Here is a 19,194-nt window from a genome sequence, read left to right as displayed (position 1 = left end):
AGATTTTCCCAGGTCACTGGGTGAGGGCTCGAGCCAGTTTTGCATTTGCTTTGATGAGAGGGAACCCCTGTGTACTGAACCCGGCCCTTGCTGCTATCAACTCGGCCTGGCAGAAGGGTTACATGTTATTTAAATTCCACCTAGTAATGAGTCTAAAGGTAATGTATTTTTAAAAGTTCATCAACAAACCATGAACTCTCTTCCTTGATTATGAGATAGATCCCTTTCCTATCTCTGAGATTCCATGTACCATGTGCTGCAAGATCTGCAATGGCACACTTATACCTGCAAGTATCTGGCACTTGTGTCTCTAACTTTGGACTGGCAACTAGCCAGACTTGGTGGGTGGATGAGTCAACGACACTGGAGAAATATACAGAGAGAAAGAATGTATGACAGACTTGAAACTGGGCTTGTTTAGTCTGCAGAAGTGAAGAGTGAGGGGTGGATTTGATAGCAGCCTTCAACTACCTGAAGGGGGCTTCCAAAGAGGATGGAGCAAGGCTGTTCTCAGTGGTGGTTGGTGACAGAACAAGGATAAATTATCCCCAGTTGCAGTGGGGGAGGTCTATGTTGGATATTAGGAAACACTATTTCACTAGGAGGTGGGTGAACCACTGGAATGGAGGGAGGAGGTTGAATCTCCATCCTTAGAGGTTTTTAAGACCTAGTTTGACAAATCCCTGGCTGGGATGATTTAGTTGGTGTTGGTCCTGCTTTGAGCAAGGAGTTGAACTAGATGATCTCCTGAGGTCTCTTCTAACCCTAATCTGCTATGATTCTATGATTCTGTAGTATGATATAAAGGTTTTATCAGATGGATGACCCATATAACTCACTACTGAACAAGCCAGGACACATTATGCGAGTCATCCCAAATGAATGCCAGTAAAACACCATCCCACTGTTATGTAGTCTGTGGATATCATATATTTTATAGGAAAAACTGCTGTTTGGAATTTAAAAAATTTTATTGGTATGATTCTTCTCTACCTCTGCCTGTAAAGCCAGGCTCCCTTTAGTATCATAAATCTAACTGCACAATCCTTGCAGAAAGAGGAAAATTATAACAAATACATATTTTTAAACATTTCAAATTACCTACAAAACTTGTCTTTAAGTAAGAACGCTCCATGTTTAGGGCCAGTATTTTAGGACTTTGCCGGGCTGGCAAAAAATGCAATCTGTGGCTTTGGATAGCTGGAAATCTCAGTTTAGAACCACAAAGAAAATTTAGTTTTAGCTCTACAGCGTCTAATTTATAGGAGCCCTCATGCCAAAGAAAATTCACTGCCCTGAGTAAGGGTGTCTAGGCTCCCTATACAATTAATGGGAAGGGTTAGATTTACAGAAGCCAGCAACCTGAGCAGGGAGCTACTTAAACTAGCCAGAAGGAAATAATGAAGAGAGGGGTGTGGCCTAAGCCTGAACTCTCAAAGACAGTTAGGTGCCTACCTCTGTTTGGGATTCACACCTGTCAACCCTTGTCTGGTGTTAGGCACCTAAGCCTTTTCCTGGAAAAGAAATAAGGAAAAAGAGTCCCCTTTATAATCTTTAGCTCTATGATTAGAAGATTAATCCAGGCTGTAGGAAACCCAGGTTCACATCCCTTCTCTGCTTGATATGGAGAAAAGATTTGAATCGCCATCCCCCTTTTCTCAGGTGAGTAGCCAAACTACTAGGCTATGGAATGGGGCTTCTTCAATCTCTCCTTTTGAAACTGTTCCACTTAATATAAACAATTAAGTAGTCATTGGACTAACAAAAGGGTGCAAATGACTCTGTAGCCTCCTGGTCAAGGTATGCTCTTGGAATGCAGGAGGTCTGAGTCCCGGTTCCAATGACTTTATGTATGCATATATACTTTCTGGCAACTAAACCACTTTATACCATGGAGGTGTGTGTGTATATATATATATATATATATATATATATATATATATATATAATCTCCATGGTATAAACTGATTTATATATATATCTCCATCATATAAAGGAAGGAATGTTTTGTTGGCATGCGTTTGGTATGGTTGCCTTATACAGACTATACCAAACAATTGTTAATAATATGTTATGCCACAGCAGACTAAAGTGAATTGTGGATGTGTCATCTATGGGTTTTTTGAGGTGGGTGGGAGGGGACAAAAGAATAAAAGACCCCCCCCCAAGTATTTCACGTTTATTTCACTAAGTTTTAATACTTTTATTAGGACTACTTTATTTTTCCCTCTACCTTTAAAGTCAAATGCTTTGTTATCATAATTCCCAATATATAGGGGTCAGAGAGAATCATAAAACTCTCCCTGTATATAATCTAGACTGGCATTTCTATCCCTACCATATCACATCTGCTCTGTGTCCCAATGGGAGGTTGAACATCTCATCATTCTTGTGGTACAAAGTTTCTACTGCTAAGCCTGCAACGCTTCAAGACATTATACTTTAAACTTGTGACAAAAGCTTCCGCAGGACTGAATCTTGCCCAACCTTGGTCTTACGGTGGGATATGTCTATATTGGGGGACAGACTGGAAGGGGTGGCCAGAAGGAGAGGAAATTGAACATCTGTGGGAAGATGGGTGGGGGGAAATTATGTGGCAACTTGATTTAAAGAAAGCAAATTAGTTTGAAGCTGCTCAAGAGTTTCAAATGTCAAAATACATCCCAGAGGAGATTAGTGAGCAAAGAGCAATTAAGGCAATCAAAGGGCATGATACATTAATTTGTCACATAACATAGTTTTGAAATATATTACATGCCTATCATCCTCATCTATATTTATAGTCTCCAATGCATGGACAGATCTTCTCAATAAAGTGTGGTAAGAAATTTTTAACATAGCAAAACAATGTTTTTCCCTTAATTTTGTGCTTGTAAATCTCTCAATTGTTTTAGCTGAAACTTAATATAATAAAATAAAATAAAATTCCAGCCTGAGAAAGATGGAAATTATCAGTCCAAATGGTTAAAGTCTGGCAAAGTGAAGGGCAACCTCAACTGTAGGCATCAGTAGTAGCAGTACCTATTATATCTCTATATCTGCACACACATGGAGTAGCCACATTTTCAGTACTTTCAACCCACGTGTTCAAACATCATAAGTCAAGCCCCCCAAATTGTGAAATTGACTTAAAAATCATGACATTTTAAAACATATTTTCAGTTCTTTTTCAGTTTATTTTTTTTTAATTTCAGTTCTTGACTCTTTTAGGCTACATTCATAAGGCTAGAAATGTACCTACCTTATTTTTTAATTGCAAGCTGAGAGTATCATGTAATAATCTGTAACTCCAGAGACTGGAGCTTTAGGGAAAAGTCCAAATGCCATAAGTTTTATGATAACATTGCAAGAGATAGCAACAGTAATTTTTTTAAAAGAAATATTTATTGTTTAGAGAGAGTTTTATTTCCAATAATATTCCCCATTTTAAGTCAAATTCTTGGCAGGAGGCCATTGTGTTTCTCATCTGGCTCTTGGCCTGTTGTTCTTGGGACCCTAGAAAGCCATCCTGGACTCAGGTGATCTTCTCTGAGAAATAAGATAATTCCTCTCAATGGGATGTGTTGTATTCTGAGTCTTAGTGGGTATGTCTACATAGCCAGCTGAATTGGGCTCATGGGGCTTGGGCTGCTGGACTGTTTCATTGCTCCAGGCTGGAGCCTGAGCTCTGGGACCCTCCCACCTCACAGGATTCTTGAGCCCAGGCTCCTAGCCTAAGCCCGGAAGTATATACACCAATAAAACAGCCCTACAGCCATAGCCCCACACGTCATGGGTATCTAGTTGCTTCATGGACATACCCAGTCAGGGCCTCTTGCTTCAAACAAGGGGAAAAATGAAAGTAAATAAATAAAATTTCCCAACAAATTAGCAATCCTTATATGAACCACCTCACACACACGCTCCTGCAGCATCGAAGGCTGCTGCCTTTCTGTCCTGTTACTGCTTTTGTGGCTCCGTACCTGGCATTCAGAGGCTTCCAGAGAAGAGTGTAACTGTGGTTGAGGCAGGGGCCTGGTCTGCACAACAGCAACCACAAGCCTCCTGCAAGCTCTCTACAGCTTCCAACAGTGGCAAAAAAAAAAAATTGCATTAATTTAGCCAACTTCTACCCATAATTATGTCCAGGTCTAAGAGCATCCAGGAGGGGGTTGAAAAATTCAAGGCAATCCCCAGCATACCGAGACCGTCGGAAAGAACACGTGTGTGAGATGGACAGAGAGAGAACAGGCAGCAGGCTACTGTTTCTATAGGCATAGCTAGTGCAACACTCATATTTGGTTCATCTGTTGGAGCTTTTGTCTGATCTGTGTCCCCTGTGTAGAGAATATTAGGACACACACACACAATGGCACCAGCTGTCTTACCAACGTACTCTGTTAATTGGTTAAGTGTTCTGTAGTATGTGGGCACCTGACACAAAATACAAATCTGCTACAATCCACACACTTCATGTTGATTCTGTAAGGCTTACTATCAGCAGGCAATGTTTTGGTCAGGAAGAAGAATTGACTCCTGATTATATTTTACAGTAGCATCACTGCATTTCTTAAGCAAGCATTTCATGCTAATTCAATAGGTATTCTGGAAAGTTTCCCAAAGCCACAGACAATGCATCCCTCCTGCCCTAGCCCTCTTTCCCCTCTGCAAACTCAAAGGTCTTAAACTGAAGAGGTTGTGCATTTTTAAGGGTCTCCTACTCCCTCCCTGCTTGGGAAAGAAGTGTAGCTTCGGGGGGAAGCATCACCTGAGCTGGTAGCACCTGGAAAACCCTGCACTGGGAGACAGTATATAAGCCCCTTCCCTCCAGCCGAGTCCCTTCTCACAACTGGCTTAGCATACAAGGGTATAGAGGCCTGTGCTTAGCACACAGAAGTCCTTTGCTCTCTTTGGCTTCTCTCCATCAAATCATACACCAATAAATCTTCATGAGCAAATTCCTTTTCTTAATTGCTAGTTTTCTTGTGCTCCAAAATTTCTGAATTTGTTTTCTACTCATTTACTAATCTCTGTCAGCTCCTAATACAAAAAAAAAAAATCCAAGAAAAATAACAAATCCCTCCTTCTCCATCTCTTCAATTCTCAGTGCCTGAAATGCTTTTGAGAAATGTGCTTAGAAGTTCATGGATTCTTGACCTTTTTTAAATGGACATTAACATGACGATCTGGAAGAGGTCATAAAGATTACAAAGCAGGCCAATTAAAATTGCAGATGATACTAAATTTGAAGACCTTAATATATTAGGAACTTGGGTTGCAAATTAAATAACAAAATAAAATAAAACAAAACAAAAAGAACCCCAAGATGCTGTTGCAGAGGCACAGAGCCATTTTTCACCCTCTGATTCTGACACAGTAAGATTTTTTTAACCAAAATCAATCAGATCCTCCCTGCACTCAACCTTCTTCCTTCTTTATTTGCAGGTCATCTGTAATCCACGGTGACTTGTGAAGATGAAATTTGTGAAGAGAGGTTGCTGTGTCCTGGTGAAGGACAAAAGATTGTTATATCTTTAAACCATCAGCAGGGTGATCTATTGGTAGAATGATGCTCTTTCTCAGAGATCTCTGGAATCAATAACTCCTCAAAGTCAGACCATCAAATCAGGTCCTTGATCTGAGGAGCTACATGTGTCCTGACTCAGATTGAAGGAGGCAATGGTCAGCTTATAACAAGGCCTATGAATGCACTTTTCCTGAGGATGGTTAAATATAACTTGTGTGCCTTTTTTCTAGCAATCCTTATATGAGCTACCTCACACCCTTGTTTATGTTTTTCACCACGTGTGATTTTTTCCTGCTCGTGTTCCAGTAAGATGACTGGGCTCTTGCTCTCTTTTTGACTCCCACTTTCCTTTTCTCACCTTTTCTTTTTAGATGTGTTTTTCATCACAAACTTAATAGGCACCAGGTAAACAGCAGTAGCTTTATGAGCTCTCAGGGGCTTTTTTCTACAAGTTCACTGGTAGGACATGCAATTCACTGGCCTACCCGTTCTGTTTTACTAGCTCAAAAGAGGACATTGGAAACTGTGTAATTGTTAGTAATGATTAGTTCAGCTCAACTAGGCTGCAAGGTGAGGATTTCTTCTTAAATAATATTTCTTGAAATAAATTAAGTGTTTTAATGAAAAAAAAAGACCCAAACAAACTTTAAAAGACCTGAAAGTCACATACCCCATTTCTGTTATCTGTGATCAAAAATTATGTACAGAATAATGCTAATGTACTTTTATCTCTCTTCCCCTCTGCTTTTCTCACGCAAGATGATAACACTTGATTAATTTCTGCCTGGGCCACTTGACCACAAGGAGATATCCTGAAGGATTTGCATTTCTTTCTCTTGTTTTCAGAAAGCGTCACTTAATTTTGGAGATATATCTGAAATCCTAATTTACTATATTTGACAGCCTAATGGCTACAGTCATGACAGCTTTTCTGATCCAGAACTTTCTTGACAGTAGAAACTTCCCTACCCACCCACACTTCCCTCTATACAATAAGAAATGTCATTGTATATTATGTCCACAGTTGTTATATTACCTTCAGTTATTGGATAAAATGGTATTCCAGCCTTTACACACATCAAATATGAATGCCACTTCTCCCTGGAGTTTAGGATTATTTTCAAAAGTGCTTTCCTGGAACTCAGTGTAATCATGATAGGATATCTCTGCCAGCACCTGTACTGAACCATAAGTGGGAGTGATTATCCTGGCTTGTTGTCTCTTGCTTCTTTAGAGAAATTGCAATAATAACTTCCATTGAGTCAGGTTTATCATCTCCAAGAGGTTAGTTTCTAAAATAAAGAAGCAGCAGTTGCATTGTTTTGTAACCTTTGGTGTGCTTTTTGGCTATTCACATACCGCCTAGACTGTCACAAAGCTAGCAGTGGAATAGCACAACCAAGAAGGCTTTATGTGACCAGTTCAGTTCTGCCAATGGGACCCCTGGAGTACTGGGCTGCTAAGAAGAATGAAAAATAAGCATAGCAGAAGTTCCATGAGATTTCAAAGTCTCCAATTATCATTCAGAGTTGAACGGGGTACAAAATATGCCCTTCTTAGGACACCATCAATTATCAGGATATGCAGGAGGAGAGTATACATATATGTCAGAGCAAGACAGATGTGTAGAAGTTTTCTGTGTATTTATTTTAGGGTTTTCTGTAGTGTCCATGGATAACTTAAACAACAAGGAGTCTGGTGGCACCTTAAAGACTAACAGATTTATTTGAGCATAAGCTTTCGTGGGTAAAACCCCCACTTCTTCAGATACATCTGAAAATACATCTGAAGAAGGGGGGGTTTTAATCTGAAGAAGTGGGGTTTTACCCATGAAAGCTTATGCTCAAATAAATATGTTAGTCTTTAAGGTGCCACCAGACTCCTTGTTGTTTTTGTGGATACAGATTAACATGGCTATCCCCTGATACTTGTCACCATGATAACTTAATATCTAAGTGCCTTGGTGCAGAAATCAGTTGCTTATCAGAATGAACCCGGAAACACCTGTCTAGAATGGTATTTATTCACTGATACACAAATATGTCATCCTTACATAGAAGCAGAAGCAGGCTTCACAAAGGCAAAAAAAGAATGTGTATTTTCTATCAATATTAAATGGCTATAGAGAGCCAAAATAGTTCACACAAGATATTCCAATACAAAACATTCAGAAACAGTGTATGTGTACCAGGACAATAAATAACAGTGTTACTTTAACATTATTAAAATTTATTGTAATATTATAAAATCTATTAATTAACTAAAGAATGTACTTTTAGACTTATTTTCATTTTAGTTGTAAATGTACTACTAATACATCATTACCACGTTAATGTAAGAAAGACAGACCTACAGGTTTTTTAGATTCGTTCTGCTAATCACTGCACAAACACATAGTGGGATACAGACCCTGCCCCAAAGAGCTTACAGTCTAAGTAGAAAAGACAGACAAAGGGTAAGAGGGGACACAGAGTCTCCAGGAAATGAAGTGGTTTACCCAAGCTAACAAAGAAGGAGAGTGGCAGAGACAGGCTTAATATCCAGGTCTCCAGACTCTCAATCCAATACTCTGTCCACTGGGCCAAAAGTAATATATAATAATGTTAAATAACTACCATTTTACTATTTAACTTGCTATATTATTATAATAAACACTATAGCTTTATAACAATACATACTTTTCTTCCTGTACCCATTGTAATTTAATGACATTTAATGTACATTAATGCTACTTTGTTTATACTAAAAATAATTAGGACCAAAATCAGTACTCCTATCCATCCAGGGGGTAGCTGTGTTAATCTGTATTCACAAAAACAAAGAGGAGTCCAGTGGCACCTTAAAGACTAACAGATTTATTTGGGCATAAGTTTTCGTAGGTTAAAAAAAAAAAAAAAAAACCTTCTTCAGATGCATTGAGTGAAAATTACAGATACAGGCACAAATTATATACTGACACATGAAGAGAAGGGAGTTACCTTACAAGTGGAGAACCAGTGCTGACAAGGCCAATTAAGTCAGGGTGGATGTGGTCCACTCCCAATAACTGATGAAAAGGTGTCAATACCAAGAGAGGGAAAATTGCTTTTGTAGTGAGCCAGCCACTCACAGTCCCTATTCAAGCCCAAATTAACAGTGTTAAGTTTGCAGATGAATTGTAGCTCTGCAGTTTCTCTTTGAAGTCTGTTTCTGAAGGCTTTTTTTGTTGAAGGATGGCTATTTTTAAATCTGTTATTGAATGTCTAGGGAGATCGAAGTTTTCTCCTACTGAATTTTGCATGTTACCATTTCTGATGTCTGATTTGTGCTCATTTATTCTTTTACGTAGAGACCGTCCAGTTTGGCCAGTGTACATGGCAGAGGGGCACTGCTGGCACATGATGGCACGGGGTCAGAACCTTTGGCCCACGGCCCCCCAGGGAAAGCTCCCTGGTGGGCCAGGTCAATTTGTTTACCTGCCGCATCAGCAGGTTCAGCCGATCGCAGCTCCCACTGGCAGTGGTTTGCCACTCCAGGCCAATGGGGGCTGTGGGAAGCGGTGCGGGCCGAGGGATGTGCTGGCCCTGATGGTGTGGCTGATGTTGCTGGGTCCTCTGATGGTGTCACTAGAGTAGATATGGGGACAGAGTAGGCAACAGGATTTGTTACATGGATTGGTTCCTCAGTTAGTGGTTCTGTGGTGTGATGTATACTTGCTGGTGAGCAATTTTCCCTCTCTTGGTATTGGCACCTTCTCATCAAATGGTATTGATCAAACAAGTTATTCTGGTGTGGTCAGAGCAGCTTGCTACTATCCGTGAAAATGTGAGGATAGGGACCTTTATAGATTTGGTAAGAGTCAGGAAGAAAGGGGTTCAATGCATTGTGGGAATGGAGATGGAAGACTATTGAAGCTTGAGACGCGATACACACCCCTTACCCTCATCCACATTGCAAATTGGCATGGGCAGATGACTGTGCTATAGCCTGAGGTATGTACCTACTGACACCCCTCAGACCTGCTAGCTTACTTGCCTGCTACTTGACTTCTGACACATGCTTCTGTGGTTTAGATGTGGACAATAAGGGGTTAAGGCACAACCATGTGCATGGACACGTGTACAGATGCTAGTGTAGATGTACCCACAGTGAAATAGTGAGGGTTTTCTGAAGGGGTAGGCAGGTGTTTTCAACGAGGGGACTGAATGCACATGGAGTTTCATTTTATGTGGTATCTGCCAAGGATGTGTATAAATTCTTTACTAGATTACAGCTGACACATTAATAAAACAGAATGAAATTAAAATATCTTTACAAAGCTGAGGGAATCTGTCTTCCTCTAGTACATAATCAATAGTGCAGTCTGTGAGTAGCTTACAGTACCAAACATAGTCTATTACTAGAACAAGAATCTAACTCTTTTTGTGCAATGTTTAGCTGCTTTCATTTGAGCATCCCAAACCAATTTGAAGTCTTACAACATCCAAGTGAAGGATTCTTATCCCCATTTTACAACTTGGTAAGCACAAAGAGGTGAAGTGACTTGCTCAAAGGCATGTGGTGATTTAGTAGCAGAAATGGGAATAATATCTGCATCCCCATACAAACAGTCCAGCGTGCTAACTACTAAACAAAAATCCATACACAGGGTCTTGAGTAACTTCTAGGAGCAATACAGCAGGCAGGAATTCAAGATGTTCAGATACTAGTGATGGGCAGCAGTATCAAATCTAAATGGAGATAGCAAATATAAGATTTTTACCCACAAAATTAGGCTAGTTGGCAGACGTTGCAGGTGGTGTTGGAAGTCAGGGTTGGCCATGATTGCTGCGGGACAGTTGTCTGTCCTTTCTTTTCCGGCATTTTTCTGCAACCAGAGCAAGGCAATTTTCCTCAAAAGTGGATGTTCCCTCTCTGACAATTCTTTGCCAGTTATCCCTACCCTGGGCTGCTGTCTCCCAGTGTGCTGTGTCAATGCCACATGTCTTGATGTTTATCTTGAGGGTTTCTCTTGGGCTCCCCATTTCCCTTCTCCTTTGGTGAGTTGGGCATACAGCAGTTATTTTGGTAAGCATACATCAGGCATATGCACACAGTGCCTGCTCCATCTCAGCTGGTGCTGGATAATCAGGGTCTCAACACTGAATATATTGTCGTCTGTTAGGGCACTGACATTAGTGCAATGATCCTTCCTCTTTATGTTGAGGATCTTCCGAAGAAAGTGCTCTTGCTGGCATTCCAGGTTTTTCAGGTGTTTTCTAGAGGTCAGCCAAGTCTCATAGCTGTAGAGGAGAGCTGGATTACTACTGCTTTATAAATGAAAAGTCTAGTATGTGTTCTAATGTAGTGTTAGTTGAACACCCGGCAAGACAGTCTACTAAAAACAAGGCTGGCACAGCAAATTCTGTGCTGAATCTTGATGTCTATGTCTGCCCTTTGTGAGAGATGGCTGCCAAGATAGGCAAAGAACTTTCCCAGTTCTTCTTTGTCAATGTAGATCTTCTTTGCAGGATCTTATGATTGACTGGGGACTGGCTGGTGGAGAACTTTTGTTTTGCCGATGTTCAGAGTAAGCCTGAAGCTTTTGCAAGCTTCAGAGAAGCAATTAACAGCTGTTTGTAGATCCTCCCTTGAGGGTGCAACTACAGTACAATTGTCTGCGTACTGCAGTTCAGTTATTATTGCCGATATTACTTTAGTTCTGGCACAGAGACGAGAAAGGTTGAAGAGATCATTGCCGTCAATCTGATATTGGATGCCAATGACCTGTGGTAGACAGTCTTGGGTTAATGTTTTCAAAGCTGCTAAGAAAACGGAGAAAAGGGTGGGTGCCAGTACACAACCCTGTTTTACGCCAGTTCGGAGACAAAGGGCTCAGAGGTAGAGCCACTGAATAGGATGGAGGCGGTCATCTGGTCATGAAAGAGTCTTACAATGGTGATAAATTTGCTTGGGCAGCCAAACTTTGACATGATTTTTTCATAGATCCTCATGGTTGACACAGTCGAAGGCTTTGGTCACATCAATAAAGGCCATATACAGCTCCTGGTGTTGTTCTTGATATTTTTCCTGGATCTGCCTAGCTGCGAAAATTATGTCAGTTGTGCCTCGTGATGGTCTGAAGCCACATTGGGATTCTGGAAGTATTTTCTCTGCAAGAGGGAGTAGGCAATTCAGTAAGATTCTAGAAAGAATCTTCCCAGAAACTGAGAGGAAGGCAATGCCTTGAAAGTTGGCATAGTCGGCCTTGTCTCCCTTTTTTAAAATGGTGACGATGTTAGCATTACGTAAATCAGCATGGATTTCTTCGATGCACCTGATTTTGAGGAGCAGCAAGTGAAGCTTGCTAGTCAGTTTTTCTCCCCTCACTTTCAGTACTTCATCTGGTATGCCATCAGGACTTGGTGCTTTATTGTTCTTCATTTGTTTCATTGCTTTGTAGACCTCCTCAGGTGTTGGTGGGTTACCAAGAGTTTCCCAGATTGGGTGCTGATGAACAGAGTCTGTGGTGTTGTCAGTCACAGTCGATTGTCAATTTAGAAAAGCTTTTGATAGTGTTCTTTCCAGCGCTCTTTGATGAATTCATTATCTTTAAGTAGGGTACTACCATCTTCAGATCTCAGAGATGTTAGGTCACATGAGTTTGGTCCATACAAGGTCTTTATCTCACAAAAAAAGCTCAGCATATCATATCTTTTGCTTTGTCCTCCCATGACTTGTTTTTGATTTCTAGGATCTCCCTTTGAACTTCAATTTTGAGCTGATGGAAAGAACTCTGCTTCTGACTGGACAGTGGTTGGTTTTGCCAGTCACAGAAAGCTTTTCTCTTCTGATCTAAAAGAGGTGTAATCCCAATGTTGTTGTTGCTACCCATCGCCATCAGGACTGGTCTGACAAGGCCAATGGATTCCTTGAAAACCTCATGGATGGTCTGTTTTAGGGCATCCTAGTCTTCTTCGACACTTGTGATGACATTTCCATGTGGGCATATGGCCAATTTTTCACTGAGGGGTGTTTGAAAGTTCTCTCGGTGTACTGAGGATTGAAGTCTTTGGATGATGTATTGCCATCTGTCTGATATGGATTGCTTTCTATGTTTCGGTGCAATCCTGATGGACATGACAGACCTCACCAGATGGTGGTCAGTCCAGCAATTATCGGCTGCTCTCATGACACGGGTTATTTGGACATCTCTTTGATCCTGTGTTCTGAGAATGACATACTCTAGGAGGTGCCAATGTTTTGACTGGGGGTGTTGCCAAGTTTTTTGTACTTGTTGCTTTCTCTGATGATTGTGATTGTGATCTCAAGGTTGTGCTCTGCACATTTGCTGAGTAGAAGGATGCCATTGGAACTAGTCTTGGCCACTGCTTCCTTCCCAGTGGTGCTACGCCATACATTAGAATATTGGCCAACTCTTGCATTAAAGTCCCCTAAGAGGATTATCTTATCTGTTTTTTGAATGGATAACAAAATTTTATCAAGATTAGCATAGAAGGATTCTTTCTCTTCTTCTTCAGCATCACAAGTTGGTGCATATGCACGGATGATAATGGCATGCAACTTATTTACCAATTGGATATGAAGGGTTGTAAGTGCTTGTTGATGCTGACTGGGAGCTCAGTCAAGCTGTTGACTAGAAGGTTTTTGATTGCAAAACCAACACCATGTATTTGCTTGTCACTTGCTGGTTTTCCTTTCCAGAAGAAAGTGTAACCGCCACCCTCTTCCCTCAAGTGGCTTTCATCTGCACATTTTGTGTCATTGAGAGCAGCGATGTTGATGTTGTACTTCCATAGTTCTTGGGCAACAATTGCTGTTTTGCATTTGGGTCTTTCATTTTTTGATTCATCTAGTAGGGTACAGACATTCCAAGTTGCAAGAAACATTTTTGTGTTTTGACTACGTTGGGAGTGATCCCTCTGGACATGGTTATCCAGTCAGGTATGGTGGGATAGCCTATGCTTGGGACACCTTTTCTAGTTCCTTCTCTGTATGGAGTGAGCAGAAGGGTTCCTATAAAGGCCTGCTTGGTCATGACCGCTGCTGCCAAAAATGATCCCCTGCCCTAGTGCAGGGGAACATGATGACTATCTTGCGGTGACCACCTGCATATGGATCTGTGACTAGGGACACCTGGTGATCACTTCACCTATCCCCATTGCCACTCACCCATCATTGCAGGACTTTTATGGGTAAGGATGGAGGAAAAGTTCTTCCTGTGAAAGAAGCCTGCACATGTGGAAGAGCTGTTGCACACTAGCAGCCACACAAATCTTGGCAGAAGAGGCACCTATATCAGGAAGCAAGGAGGTCCAAGATGACCAGGAGATGATCCTGTTTCATCTGCCTGTTCTGCCGTTGAGGTCTTACACTGGCTTGTGTTGTGCTGGGCTGCACTTTGTCTGATTCTTCACCTTTGACCTTACTGCCATGGGTGACCCTACCAGGAGTACAGGACTCCGGATGGCATCACTCTTAGGGTCTTAAGTATACACAAGCTTCTCTACCACATTAAGGCAGCAGCCCAAGGTCACATTGTAACTTCCTCCAGACAGGTACCACTGTTAGGGTGGTTTGCAGATTCTTGTTCAAACTGGGTTTTCAGAGACTAGGAAAACAAAAAAGGCTGGGTTTTGGGGTTTTAAAAGGCTGTGTTTAAACTGATTCAGGGCCTTCTTTCTGATGCAGTAAATGGACAGGACCTCTATCCAAGGAGGACACACACATATATATGTCTCCTCCCCTTACATAAGCATATATAAACCTGGGGAACTGATAAGAGATGATTGTCACACCGGATAGGGAAGAATGATAGTGAGGGAAGAAAGATCCACTGAAAAATATTATCTTGAAGAATTGTTAGTCCTCTCATCTATAAATAAGTATGCCTTCACACATAAATCAGGTAAACTGAGAATGTGTAGAAATGACATTGGAAGATATGTTTCTCTTGGCAAAGAGGGTCTCTATGTTCAAAAGCGTATCTAATGAAACTGGTGTTGGAACTTAGTTGGGGAATGAAACTGCTTATTTTTTAAGTAACAGTAAAGAAGATACACAGAGACAGCTGTGTAATATTCATCAAGGGTGGTAATGTATCTATTCTTTTTATATTCCGCATAGTGCTGTACTAATCTGTGGTTAAAAATCTTTGATTAACTAATTCCGACTGAGCCTGCTATTCAACAATCTCGAATTGTCATTAACTCAAATTTGCAACATAGGTGTATTGAGTTTTTACTTATACCATATTACACATGATACATGTGTGTAGTTATGTTATGAATTTTTCTCATTACTGCACATTTAAATTTTAAGGCCTATGCCTGTCTGTAGAATCAGCTGCCATTTTGTAAGATGGAATTAATACAGCATGTTATAGACAAGATATACACTTTCAGAAAGAGTTTACTATTCTCATTTCTTCTTTTGCTGAGTAAAATATAAGTGATGCAAACTGTTGTTAGTATGTAAATGTGATGGGTTGCCCCCCTTTAAGGTGCCACCTGATATACTGAGATACCACTGAGCCAGCCTGTTCCACTCTTTATCCTGTCTTGCTCTTAAGCCTCCTCTAGCACACACATAGGCAGGGCCACATCCAGCTGCAGAAAGACACAGTCAGTGAGATCAGCTCTGGGAAGACTCAGCTTAAGGGACTTGCCCTAGCACTCAGGTGCCCACCTCCCTTGGAGTGCACACCCAAAGGTATATTGTCTTGTGCTGTATAGAAAAATCTTCACAGTGTAAGCTCATAAAAATTCACCCTCTTCCTCATTGTGAAGAGAGATATACACAGCTTCTCCCCCCCCCCCCCACCGGATGTGGATTTCACAAACTGGGTTATATTATAAACAAGAAATAAGTTTATTAACTACAAAAGACAGATTTTATGTGATTATAAGGGATAACAAACAGAACAGAGAAGTTTACTAATCAAATAAAACAAAACACCAAATTAAGATTGATTCACTAAAGAAACAGGTTACAAAATGTAATTTCTCACCCTAAATGTTGAATTAAGCAGGATGCAGAGTTGCTGTAGCTTAGAGTTCCAGTTATCTCTTCTTACAGACTGGACCCCTGTCTCAGTCTGGACTCACCCCCCCCTTTCTCATCAGGTACTTTCAGCAGTCTTTTTTCTTGGGTAGGCAATGGAGGAGAGCCTAGATTAGCCCCCTCCCCAGCCTTAAAAAGGATTTACCGAAGGTGGGAAACCTTTGTATGATCTCCATCTCCGTACAAAGGAAAAGTACCAGTAGTGTCCAAGGTGGTATTTGTATTTTGTATGAGGTGACAGGACCACCTGACATGAAAGTGACACAGCTACATCCCAGGATGGCTCTCAGGAAGGAGACAGATTAGTATCTTCACAGCCTTATTGTTTCTTCCTAATGGCCCATGAAGGTTGTGATGGCCTGCTGTCTGGTGGGTGTCTCCCAAATACGCACACAGATGTACTTGTTACATAGTCAATATTCCTAATTTTAGATACAGAAATGATACATGCATACAAATTGGATAATCACATTCAGTAAATTATAACCTTTCTAATGATACCTTAGAAGACCCATTTTGCATAAAATATATCTTAGTTAGGCTATATTCATATCATAACCATATTTCCATGAAGAATATGGGGTGTAACATCACAATAGGCCATCTTAATAGCCTGAGATAGAATTTTGGGTTTGATTTTTGATACTCTTATATCCTTACTAATATGTGTGAACAAAGAACAAAGATACTATGTGTTGCTTCTGCCTAGCCACATTACCACAATGAGAAAAGATAAGGGATAGAGTTAAGCGTTACTGGGTATGGTGGGAGTATGATATATGAGCATACACTGGAAGGTTGCCTGGCTTCTCTCTCAAGCCAAGGTCAAGCAGTAGTTAGGAGGGGCAAAGGGGGATGATTCAGGGAAGCATAAGACACACTAAAAGCCAAAGAAAAGCCTGGACTTGGCCAGTACACACCTCACTCCTTACCCCTCCCAAGTGATATAAAAGGGGTAGTACCAAGCCCCCAGACTCAATGCCCTCCAAAATGGAACATGACTATAAGTTGTAAGGGGTGGGACTGGGGCGTGCAGTTTCCCACCTTGCTGTGTGAAAGTCCAGTGAACGAATGTCCTTTTAATGTGCCACTCACTTTCTATCTGCTGCACCCTTCTTACAGTTGGTTATCCTTAGCCAGTTAAGACCCAGAGTTCAGATGTACATTCATGTGGGTCTTCCACCCCCGGAAAGGGAGTGCGTGTGTCCAGCAATACCTCCACTACTGCCCCTGTGACAAGTTCGCTGCTGCAGGCTGTTATCTCTGCTGCCGCTGTCTGCTTGCTCCCATCGCTGTTGCTGTTATTTCTGCTGCTGCTTGCTGCTCACTGACACTTTGGTGGTGCTGTATTCTGAGGTTCCTCCACTTAGCCTAACTCTTAATGATTTCACTGGGTAGTAGGAATCTCTGTGCTTCAGCCTATTCATTATCATTCCGTGTAGCACTGGCCCCATACCACATCAAAGGCTTAGCCCTTATACCTGCTTCTCAGTGATTTCAGCTCTAGTAATCACTGAACAGAAGCAAGGACTCTCACTTGAATTCAATCAGCTGTACTTAAGGGCTGGAAAGGAGAGAGTCAAATGGCAACTAAGCCACTAACTGAAACTACTCCCATCAGATATAACTCCCCACCTTTAGTGGGAATTGACATTCATACCCCCAGCTCAGTGAGTGAGGTTTAATGTAGGGTGACCCCCTCAATCAAGCCATGTACAGTTCTTCTGGCCTTTACTCATATAATAAGGATAACAACATTTCATTACCCCAACATTCAAAATGCTAAAGTGAATTGTGATGCAAAACCAGCCCAAATTGATTACTTTGGCAAAGCAGGTCTGTCTGCTGAAACCTTAGGCAGAGTAGGTGAGTCTATGCAAATGCAGGAGAGATCATTCAGCACCTTCTTACATGTATGTTGTCAAGGTTCCTCCCCCACTCTGAACTCTAGGGTACAGATGTGGGGACCTGCATGAAAAAACCCCCTAAGCTTATCTTTACCAGCTTAGGTCAAAACTTCCCCAAGGTACAAAATATTACACCCGTTATCCTTGGAATGGCCGCTACCACCACCAAACTAATACTGGTTACTGGGGAAGAGCTGTTTGGACGCGTCTTTCCCCCCAAAATACTTCCCAAAACCTTGCACCCCACTTCCTAGGCAAGGTTTGGTAAAAAGCCTCACCAATTTGCCTAGGTGACTACAGACCCAGACCCTTGGATCTTAAGAACAATGAACAATCCTCCCAACACTTGCACCCCCCCTTTCCTGGGAAATGTTGGATAAAAAGCCTCACCAATTTGCATAGGTGACCACAGACCCAAACCCTTGGATCTGAGAACAATGAAAAAGCATTCAGTTTTTACAAGAAGACTTTTAATAAAAAATAGCAGTAAATAGAAATAAAGAAATCCCCCCTGTAAAATCAGGATGGTAGATATCTTACAGGGTAATTAGATTCAAAAACATAGAGAACCCCTCTAGGCAAAACCTTAAGTTACAAAAAAGATGCACAGACAGAAATAGTTATTCTATTCAGCACAATGCTTTTCTCAGCCATTTAAAGGAATCATAATCTAACACATACCTAGCTAGATTACTTACTAAAAGTTCTAAGACTCCATTCCTGTTCTGTCTCTGGCAAGAGCAGCATACAGACAGACACAGACCCCTTTGTTTCTCTCCCTCCTCCCAGCTTTTGAAAGTATCTTGTCTCCTCATTGGTCATTTTGGTCAGGTGCCAGCGAGGTTACCTTTAGCTTCTTAACCCTTTACAGGTGAGAGGAGCTTTCCCCTGGCCAGGAGGGATTTCAAAGGGGTTTACCCTTCCCTTTATATTTATGACATATGTAGTGCAGAATAGACATTACAGGTTTTACACACTGGTTTAAGGTAAGTATAAATGATGTTACTATGTAATTAGACCGTGATACATACAGAGGCCTCATTATTGGTCATTTCTGAAGAAGAAACATTTCCTTGTGTAAAACTGAGAAAAATTACTGTAGTTGTGAAAAGAAAAAAAAAATTAGTCATGGAGAATGAGAGTATTAGGATTCACAGCTGGCTACTGCAGATTGCAATGGTACTTGATTATCATTGGCATTCGTTATGATTGAAAAAAGTGAGCCTATGTGGATTCAAAGCATGAATTACATAGAAAAAATAGAGTTAGCAAAAGGTGTAACTGAAAAGCTGCCATCAGCCAAAAATGTCACTTCTTTGTCATGCACTTTATTGAACCCTTAGACAGAAATCTGCAAAAGCAAAAAATGTATTCCCATATAGGAAAGGGGCTGCACCAATTGCTAATGCTTCAAACAAATTGTGTCAGAGAAGTAATATTATAAAGTCAGCCTGCCTTCATACTCTTTGAAAATAATTGGTGATAGTGGCTATTTTGAGTAAGGACAAACGTTTATAAGATTGTTGCTGGATATCACGAGAATAACGAGAAGCTTGAAAATAACTCCTAAAATCCCAACTCTGGTGACAATGTCAGAAGAATAGGCATCTCTGTTGTATTTTTATGAATTGTGTTCAGATTGGAGGAATAGAAAAAAAAGTATATGAAGCAGCTGCCAGGGTAGTAGGCAGGATGTGTGTACATACTTCCCCACTATTAGACTACCCAGTACTTTCTTAG

Source organism: Caretta caretta, chromosome 1 (assembly GCF_965140235.1).
Source record: "Caretta caretta isolate rCarCar2 chromosome 1, rCarCar1.hap1, whole genome shotgun sequence".
NCBI lineage: Eukaryota > Metazoa > Chordata > Testudines > Cheloniidae > Caretta > Caretta caretta.
This window is presented reverse-complemented; position numbering follows the sequence as displayed.